A 10,201-nucleotide genomic window follows, 5' to 3' on the forward strand; every position below is an offset into this window, starting at 1 on the left:
AAATTGAGAGAGAGAGAGAGAGAGAGAGGTGAGAGAGAGAGAGAGAGAGAGAGAGAGAGAGAGAGAGAGAGAGAGAGAGACAGAGGGAGAGAGAGAGAGACAGAGGGAGAGAGAGAGAGAGAGAGGGAGAGGGAGAGAGAGAGATGTAGCAGACGTTCCATAGAGTAGCAGGATCAGACTCTATTGTCACGGAGCTGAGACTGACTACAGAGTTCATGCAACACACACTCTGCCAGACACACACACACACACATGCACACTGACACACTTACACGTGCACACGGACACACACACCCTGTGATTAATGACCAGGACAGAGAGAGGAGCTGCAATAGTATCTCTCACAAACACACAGCTTGGCTGTCCTTGAACATCATCTAACCATGCCAAACACACACAAAGTATTTCCCTCATACCTCATTCTGGAAGATGAAGAGAGAAGAAGAGGAAGAGTGAGAAAGAGGAAGAGAGAAAAAGTGGGAGAGAGAGAGAGCGAGGGGAGGCAAAGGAAAAGCAGGCCTAGCCCTGGACTAAAGAGCCCTGGAATAAAGAGCCTGGACTAAAAAGCCCTGGACTAAAGAGCCTGGACTAAAAAGCCCTGGACTAAAGAGCCCTAGACTAAAGAGCCCTGGAATAAAGAGCCCTGGAATAAAGAGCCCTGGACTAAAAAGCCCTGGACTAAAGAGCCCAGGAATAAAGAGCACTGGAATAAAGAGCACTGGAATAAAGAGCCCTGGAATAAAGAGCCCTGGAATAAAGAGCCCTGGACTAAAGAGCCCTGGACTAAAGAGCCCTGGACTAAAGAGCCCTGGACTAAAGAGCCCTGGAATAAAGAGCCCTGGACTAAAGAGCCCTGGACTAAAGAGCCCTGGAATAAAGAGCCCTGGACTAAAAAGCCCTGGACCAAAGAGCCCTGGACCAAAGAGCCCTGGACCAAAGAGCTCTGGACTAAAGAGCCCTGGAATAAAGAGCCCTGGAATAAAACACTCTGGAATATAAAGCCCTTGATTAAAAAGCCCTGGAATAAAAAGCCCTCGAATAAAGAGCCCATGAATAATAATAAACAAACTGGAATAAAGAGCCCTGCAATAAAGAACCCTGGACTAAAGAGCCGTGGACTCTCCATTGAAAGTGATTCTTAGTCCAAGACTAGGCTTAATCTGTATCCAAGAAAATGGCCTGTTATGTTAAAAGCTAAACCATAATCCTGTCAGTAACAGAGAATATGTTTTTATTTTTCAGACTGTATTCCTCAAAACGCCAATGGCTGATTAAAGCAATTGACACGTTAACCTCTGTTTCTGAGAATCTGACATAGGACCGGTTCCAGGCATAAGGGACATAAGTGGTTGCTTAAGGGGTCTACACCGTCTATGCAAATCGAGCCGATGGAGATCCGTTAGCGTAACTCTCTACGTAGTTCTATGTACGTTTGTGTGGCTGAATTTTTGGAAGGCGATGCAAACGGACCTTCGTCAGCTTCAGGGCCCCGACCGCTAGGGGGGCCCCTGACTTACTATTGAGAGTAAGAATAGTAGAATACACCAGGTGCCATTTTTAAATTTGGTTGTGCATCAGCAGTTTTTCTATTGTTGTCAGTCACTGACAGTACCTCAATTACCAATGTCAGCTAACAATTTTTGGATTGGTAGTTTTTCTTGCCAGCTATCTAAACTAGTAATCATGGCCGAAAACTAACCGGGCACGCAGGGCCCTGACCTCCAGGAGACCCCCATTGATTTTGTTAGTCATTCTCACTCAGATATCATATTAACATGGCATAAGTCATTACACAATGTGTAGAATTGAAGGAAATTAGCTTTGAAACAGCAAAAAAAAAATCTCTGCCCCATGACAAAATGACTAGAATATTATGAAATGTGTTATACAATTGTAGTTTTCTCTACACCCCGTGGGAAAATGTGTAGAATTGCAGGAAATCAACTTAAAAACGGTACATTTTTCTATCCCCCCCCCAGAGGCTGAGACTTCAGACAGGCATGTCAAATATCAACGCTGTCCCTTTAAGAGCAAAGAGCAGATCAGAGAGGAGTTGAGTGATGTCACTTTGCTGAAGTGAAAGTGAAATATAGATGAGGAAACTGTGCACAGAAAAAAAACATTCTCCTGTTCCTCGCAAAGATAACATTACAGCAAAGAGTCTACCTTTGTAGAGAAATAAAAGGAAAAGACAAGCATTCAGGTGAGTAAAAAGAGAAATAGAGACGGGAGAGAGAGAGAGAGAATGCATGAGAGGGAGATAGAAAAACCTTATGCGTGAAAGCAGGACCTCAACTACCATTCAGGACATCGAGGTTACTGTGAGAGTGAGAAAAAAAACACCAGTACAAAGTTTACGGTCAAAATGCTGACTCATTCCAGGACTTGTGTTTGCTCTGTTATTGTGTTCCAGAAATGGCGTCCTCTAGCAGTCTCCTGTCTGAAGATCAGTTCCAGTGCTCTATCTGTCTGGATGTGTTCACTGAGCCAGTCTCCACTCCATGTGGACACAACTTCTGCATGGCCTGTATCAGTGGATACTGGGATACCACTGACCTGTGCCAGTGTCCAATGTGTAAACAAATATTCCACCTAAGACCAGAGCTAAAAACCAACACAGCATTCCGAGATGTTGTAGAGCATTTTAAGACGATCAGAATCAGAGACACAGACACAGATGAGTCCCCTGCCGAGGCTGGAGAAGTGTCCTGTGACGTCTGCACTGGGACAAAGCTCAAGGCCCTGAAGTCCTGCCTGGAGTGTCTGACTTCTTTCTGTGAGACTCACCTGCAACCTCATCAGAGAGTCACAGGCCTGAAGAGACACAGCCTGATCAACCCTGTGGAGAACCTGGAAGACAGGATGTGTAAGAAGCATGACAGACTGCTGGAGCTGTTCTGCAGGACCGACCAGACGTGTGTGTGTCAGTTCTGCAATGAGACAGACCACAAGACTCACCACACCGTCCCTCTAGTGTTAGAGTGTGGAGAGAGGAAGGCTCATCTGGGCAAGATGGAGCGACAGATACGGCAGATGATCCAAGAGCGACTAGAGAAGGTTCAGGAGGTCAAACATTCAGTAGAGCTCAACAAGAAAGACGCAGAGAGAGAAATAGCAGACAGCCTGCAGGTCTTCACTGCTCTGGTGCACTCCGTTCAGAGAAGCCAGGCTGATTTCATTGAGGTGGTTGAGGAGAAGCAGAAAGCAGCAGAGAATCGTGCTGATGGGCTCATTAAAGAGCTGGAGCAGGAAATTACAGAGCTACAGAGGAGAAGCACTGAGCTGAAGCAGCTCTCACACACTGAGGACCACCTCCTCCTCCTCCAGACCTTGCCATCCCTGTGTACCCCCAAACACACAAAGGACTGGTCTGAGGTCAGTGTTCACAGTGATATGTGTTTGGGGGGACTGAGGAGAGCTGTGTCTCAGCTGGAGCAGACTCTTCATGAAGAACTAGAGAGAGAAGTGAGGAAGTTCAATTCAGCAGTGGTCAGTGGATGTGACTCTGGACCCTGATACAGCACATCCATTCCTCATCTTGTCTATGGACCGGTAACAAGTGAGATTTGGAGCCACATGGCAGAAACTCCATGACAAGATAAATAAATTATATCACCCAGAGAGGTTTTTGAATATGTTCTCTGTCCTGGGAAAAGAGGGTTTCTCCTCAGGGAGATTCTACTATGAGGTGCAGGTGAAGGGAAAAGCTGAGTGGCTTTTAGGAGTGGCCAGGGAGTCCATCAACAGGAAGGATGACATAAATATGAGCCCTGTCGATGGCTTCTGGTCTGTGTATATGAGGGGTGAGAATATCTATGAGGCCTACGCCTCTCCCCCTGTTCCCCTCTCCCTGAGAGAGAAGCCCCAGAAGGTGGGGGTGTTTGTGGATTATGAGGAGGGTCTGGTCTCCTTCTATAATGTGGAGGCCAGGTCTCATATCTATTCTTTCACTGGCTGCACCTTCACTGAGAAACTATTTCCATGTTTCAACACCTGTGATGAGGAACTTGGTCCAAACTCAGCCCCATTCATCATCTGTCCTGTCAATCACACAGACTGAATGTAATGTTGTAATTTAGCACATGCTATTATCTGCAATCAGTATGGAGATGTAATCCTATGGCGCATTGATGAGAATAAATAACATTTGAAGTAATATGGTGTTGTTTATGTGTATGGTCTATAGATCATGGGGATGTACTGGGTTAAAATATTACTATATTACTATAATGTGGATGCCAGGTCTTATATCTACTATTTTACTGGCTACACCTTCTCTGAGAAACTTTATCCGTACTTCAATCCCTGTGATAATTATGACAGTACAATGACAGCCCCATTGGTCATCACTCCTGTCAATCATAGACTAAGTAATAGTAGTTTTGTTGTAAATGTTGGTCACCCTATTATCTGCAATTCATATGTAGATGTCATTCTATCATGCAATGATGAGCGTGAATAACATTGGAAGTCATATGGTGTTAGTTATATGGTGTGTGAGATGATCCAGTTAAATATGGTTGGAATATGTTTCTGTACTGAATATGTTTGTTGTTTGTGGCTTACTGCCAGACAACCAAAATATTTCAATAAATCCACTAAATCCCTGACCTTCTCTTTCTCTGGTGAAGATCACAGCTGACAGTAATGGACTGTATAAAACAGAACTAAAAAACAGGTAGCCTAGCGCTTAAGAGCATTGGGCCAGGAACCGAAAGGTTGCTGGTTCGAAACCTTGAGCCGACTAGGTGAAAAATTGTCTATGTGCCCTTGAGCAGGGCATTTATTAACCCTAATTGCTCCTGTAAATCGCTCTGGATAAGAGCGTCTGCTAAATGACTAAAATGTAAACTTCTACTCTTCACCCTAGCCTACTATACACACCATCTCTTATCCCCCATCCCCTCTGCTTGTAAATGACATCTTTCCTGTGTCCCTCCATCTCCATCTCTCCCTGTAGCATTGATAGGGGAGTTGTATTATACTCTGTAGGCCTAATACATGTATCTATTTTGTCAAGATTCCATAATGCCTATTTGAATTGGAATAATAACTGACCAATGCGTCATAAATCAGTTTGTAAACTGAAAGCTCCCCTCACCGCATGCAGACACACATACCAACACCGATCGCTAGGACAACAATACTGTGTTTCTATGACAACCATGCTCTCCTCCATCGCTATGGGAACCATCTCCACGGGAACGCTCATTCTATCAACTCCCATAATCCATTTCCCAGTCACAATGAGCATTTGACACGGTTCACAAACACACACAGAGAGTTGAGCCATATGGGGGGTTGGGATGTGCATGCAGTTTATACACACACACACACACACACACACACACACACACACACGAGACACTCATGCTTACACCATCAGCTACACACACAATAATAAAGCATACTGATGTACTGTACGTTAACAAAACCAAGGAGGTCCTTATACATCATCATATCCCAGACAAATCCTCACGCACATTTCACCCAATCAGAACCATCCCCTGCCCAGTTAGAGACTCTACTCTTTTTTTGTGATATGCCCCACCCCAAAAAATAAATATATAGAAATGTGCCTTTATGATTTAACAAAATTATTTAGACCAGGATGAGGGAGAAAAATGTTGTCGTGTTTGCATGTGGTGTGTTTTGATGTTGGTTGAGTGTGATTTGTTGTAAATAAATAATTGTTTATAAAAAAAATTATATATATATATTTTTTTTAAGACTCTTCTGTCTGATTGGCCAGAGGACAGTGGGGAGGGGTTTATTTTCCTTGGAGTGAGACCAGAAATGATGAATCGGCTGGTTTTTGCCAGTGAGAGAGAGAACCCCACCCCCATCACAACCACCAGAGAGAGAGAGAGAGAGAGAGAGAGAGAGAGAGAGAGAGAGAGAGAGAGAGAGAGAGAGAGAGAGAGAGAGAGAGAGAGAGAGAGAGAGAGAGAGAGAGAGAGAGAGAGAGAGAGAGAGAGAGAGAGAGAGAGAGAGAGAGAGAGAGAGAGAGAGAGAGAGAGAGAGAGAGAGAGAGAGAATAGAGACAGATGGAGGAAATAGGAGGAGGGGTAAAAGAGGCTAGAAGGACGTGTGTGAGAGTAGGAATGGAGAGAATATGAGTGGGGGAAGAAGGGGTGGGACATTTTATGGAACACAAAGAAATGGGGAGAGGGAAAGTGGGAGGAAATAGGAGAATAGGACGAAGAGGAAAGAGGTCACTGTTAGCCTACCTGTGTTTTGTACATCGTTTAAATAACTGTCATCAGCTATCACCTGAGAGGAGAGGAACACAGACATTGTTTCAGATTCACACAACGTCAGATAAGACAACCTACTGTCAACATTTCACATCATATCTGTTACAGAACAAATAAATACTATATTGAACCTCAGAGGAAAAATTGGGTTTGTCACACATAACAAAACAAAGATAAACGTCACAAAAGTAAGCAAGGTGGTTTGTTGAACCCCGCTCGCATGATGAATGACCTTGCCTAAGAGGCTTTAGTTCAGTGGGCTTGTCTTGTGATGTGCAGACGATGCAGGTTAAATCCCTTCCTGTCACACATACAAACATTGCAGACACACAGGCATGCAGAATACAGAGACCTGGGTAATGAAGAAGCAAGTATTAGACAGTTTCAGATAATATCTGACATAATTCTGTGTAGTACAGTCTCTCATAGTCATAGAAACCAGGTCAGAGAGAGGAGACTGAATACAAGAGAACTCAGATAACATCTATAAACGTTTCATCCTCTTCACCTTGACTTCGACAGTTAATTTCCACTCTCAAGGGAGTTAGAATGCAAGCACAGGCACACACACACACACACACACACCCCCTGGCTAATCATATTACACAGTGAACAGGAGTCTCTGATGAAAACCTAACATGCTGTTGACATCTCCACTCATATAAATCTCACGGTTATCATACTGTTACAGCAGCAATCAGATGTTCCCACACCACAGCTGAGAACAAACCAACACATCTGGACAGAGAGAGGCTCGATCTGTTCCAATATTCACACTAACATACCACTTAGAATCAATCAGTGTATTGCGTATGCATTCTAAATTGTAAAATAGTGTTGGTATTGGTACCGGTAGCCTCGAATCTGCATACCACAGGTGTCTGTATAGACACACACAGAGACAGGGTCACAGAACAGGTACAGACACACACAGATATCCACCACAAGACAGTCGACAGAGCCCGCTAAGCTAAAGGCTAAGCCTAAGCAATAGCTCTGGGAGCTAACACGAGTCTTCAGGTCTCAGGCAAGGTTCGCATTATTCACCAAACCAGCTCTGTATCATTAACACCAAACTGGCTTCACCCCTGACCCCTGGCTTCACCCCTAACCCTCCCACAACCAGCCATGGCCTACACACACCTCTACAGACGGAAGTTACTATTCGTAGCAGGTTAGGAGAACTTACGCAGCAGGTTAGGAGAATTGACATAGCATGTTAGGAGAATTTGGTTAAGGTTAGGAAAAGGGTTAGGGTTAGCTAAAATGCTCTACTAACCTACTATGAAAAGTCACTTCCATCCACAGCTGTAAACCATCTAGTCACAACCCACCTCACCTCACCCCTCCAATCTCCATATCTAAAATATGCTTGTTGAGGGATCCATTAGACACTAATATAATACCAACTCTGAGTTATCTGCATGAAAGGATAACCTCGAACATGGACCAACATTTATAGGGCTATTGAAAAATGATTAACTAGTAAGCCTATGTAGACAATAGGGCTACGTTGTGTCTCAATAAGGCGTTATGATTATAAAGTGAACAGGCCACAACACAACTTAATAGATATTGCAGATACAGATGGTGCTGATGTTCTGCTGGAGGGCTGAGGGGGGTTGATTGAATTTCTGCGACAAAGGGGCAATAGCGCGTGGTGTTACTGTACATCGACGCACCACCAGGGGCAAACAGGCAGGGTCTGGTTCCTATAACAGCCTGCCATGAGGGAACGTGCCTGAGTGGTGTGTGTGTGTGTGTGTGTGTGTGTGTGTGTGTGTGTGTGTGTGTGTGTTTGTGTAGGTCCATAACCTTGCTTTATCCGCTCAATTAGGCAAAAGCATAAAACAGACTCTTGTGTGCAAACACTGATGCAAAACAATAATGTGTATTATTAATGTCTGGCTAATAATAAAGGCTATCTATGGAATGCATGCACCTACATTCAAACTGCCTTGTCCAGCACAATTAGTCTCTACCGCTTGTGGTACCTATAGGCTAAATCGAAGTATTGTTGAATTAAATGATAATGAAAAACTCAACAAAACGTATATAATGTTCCATTATAATGAAGTCTGTGATTCCAACCATTATAAAACCTAGCCTATAACGACCGTTACGTCCGTGGAGAAAATATGCAAAAGAAAAGGGGCACTGTGGTTTTATTTGACCGTATTTCTCCAGGTTAATTTAATTTAGATCTAATCTATTTTGCAAGAAAGACTTGGCCCAAGATATCCGCAAGAGTAAACATAGCCTACATACTGGATATGAAAGTGTGAGAAAAAAGGGCGCACCTTGAAAAGGAACGCAATTATAGCACATAGCGACCACTAAATTGACTAGTGATCGTAGTAGCTTACCTCGGAAAGCACTTGGAGCCAGAGGCAGCTGAGGCCGATCAGAAACATAATTTTCCGGGTGGTTAGATCCATCCTGGGCGCTGTGTCAGTGTCATAGCCTGGTAACGAAATGACACACCTCTCCCATCTCTGTCACAAACTGCCCGCGTGGTGGATCGCTATTCTCCACCGCGCACGGACTCGACAGAGGATGCCAATAGAGCGCGCGAAGGTGTAGGCTGGGTAGGCTGATTTTATGAATGACACCACAGAAACATCTCCCGTTTCGACCAAAACCTCTCCTTTCGTCTTCTCTCTCTGACGAGATGAGGTGACAGAAGAACACACACCCCTTCGAGTGAACAGAAACACACACACACACACACAGACACGGTCAGTCACACACCCACACCACCTCCGCGCCTTGAGTGGAGGAGGCGACTACCACCACTTTCGATTGAGATCTAATTGTCCGGTGTGCTGCTGCAGAATGTGGCAACTCTCAAATTGACAAGTTAACCACACCATGGGGATACGGCACCTATTGCTGCTTCTCATATACCTGGAGCCACTGAGCGTTCTCTGCGTCGCCACCGGAGGCAAGAAGGTGAAGTCCAACGCGATTGAAGCCATCCCCGCGGCGATACCCACCGCTGGCCCGCAGAACAACACTGAGGTCCAGCCCCCATCGACCGAGGACCACCGAGACGTACCTGGGTTGCGGACACGATACGTGCCTTGGTTACTACATGACTTGAGCGGACAATATGAAAAGGAGTTCGAGTGTATCAACACGTCTCACCCGTACTGCTGTGAGGTCTATTACTACTGGTACTACTGTCAGTTCAAAGGAAGATAAGACCAGATAGATAGGTAGGCCAGATAGATATTAATATAATATCAATAGATATGCCATAGAGAATATATATTCGTAGAATGAATCAATTAATTAACAAGATGTCCAATTAAAAACGCATATTTTGACCAATGGGTAAACTAATATGTTAATTGTGTAAATAAACCTCTAAGAAAACCAATGGTCCAAACCCCATGTCTCTATCACAATCTGTTCAAAACTTATTGGAGTTTTTACCCTTGTAGGATGGTCAGAATTAAGGCGACTAAATCATGGGTATTCAACCGGTGGTCCGAGGCCACCTAGGGGTCCATAGAGGTACTGCAGGGTGTTCGCGAAAATATGTATATTTTTAAAGTGGAAAAATAATTTTTTTGTTTACATTTACATTTTTAGTCATTTAGCAGACGCTCTTATCCAAAGCGACTTACAGTCAGCGCATACATTATTTTATCGAACCCACAACCCTGGCGTTGCAAACACCATGCTCTACCAATTGAGCTACATCCCCTGCCGGCCATTCCCTCCCCTACCCTGGACGACGAATATTGCTAGTGTCCTGTAACACATAATTCTGACGTTCCTGTTTATTTAAATCACTGCACTAAATTCATTTTATTTCTAAGAACATTGTGATTGGTCTTTCATGTTAGGTGACTGTCAGGGGTCATACACTACATGGCCAAAAGTATGTGGACAACCCATTCAAATGAGTGGGTTCAGATATTTCAGCCACACCCGTT

The 10,201-nt window shown here is 44.2% G+C and overlaps 1 pseudogene across 1 annotated transcript; it reads left to right on the forward strand.

The window, feature by feature from the left end:
• Window positions 1-2,070: 2,070 nt before the first annotated feature.
• On the forward strand, window positions 2,071-4,060 carry LOC311114870 (E3 ubiquitin-protein ligase TRIM21-like; annotated as a pseudogene). Its single transcript has 2 exons — window positions 2,071-2,203; window positions 2,414-4,060. The product of its transcript is annotated as an E3 ubiquitin-protein ligase TRIM21-like (transcript).
• Window positions 4,061-10,201: the final 6,141 nt, after the last annotated feature.

Source organism: Coregonus lavaretus, assembly GCF_964263955.1.
Source record: "Coregonus lavaretus genome assembly, contig: HAP1_SCAFFOLD_1901, whole genome shotgun sequence".
In the NCBI taxonomy this organism is placed as follows: Eukaryota; Metazoa; Chordata; class Actinopteri; order Salmoniformes; family Salmonidae; genus Coregonus; species Coregonus lavaretus.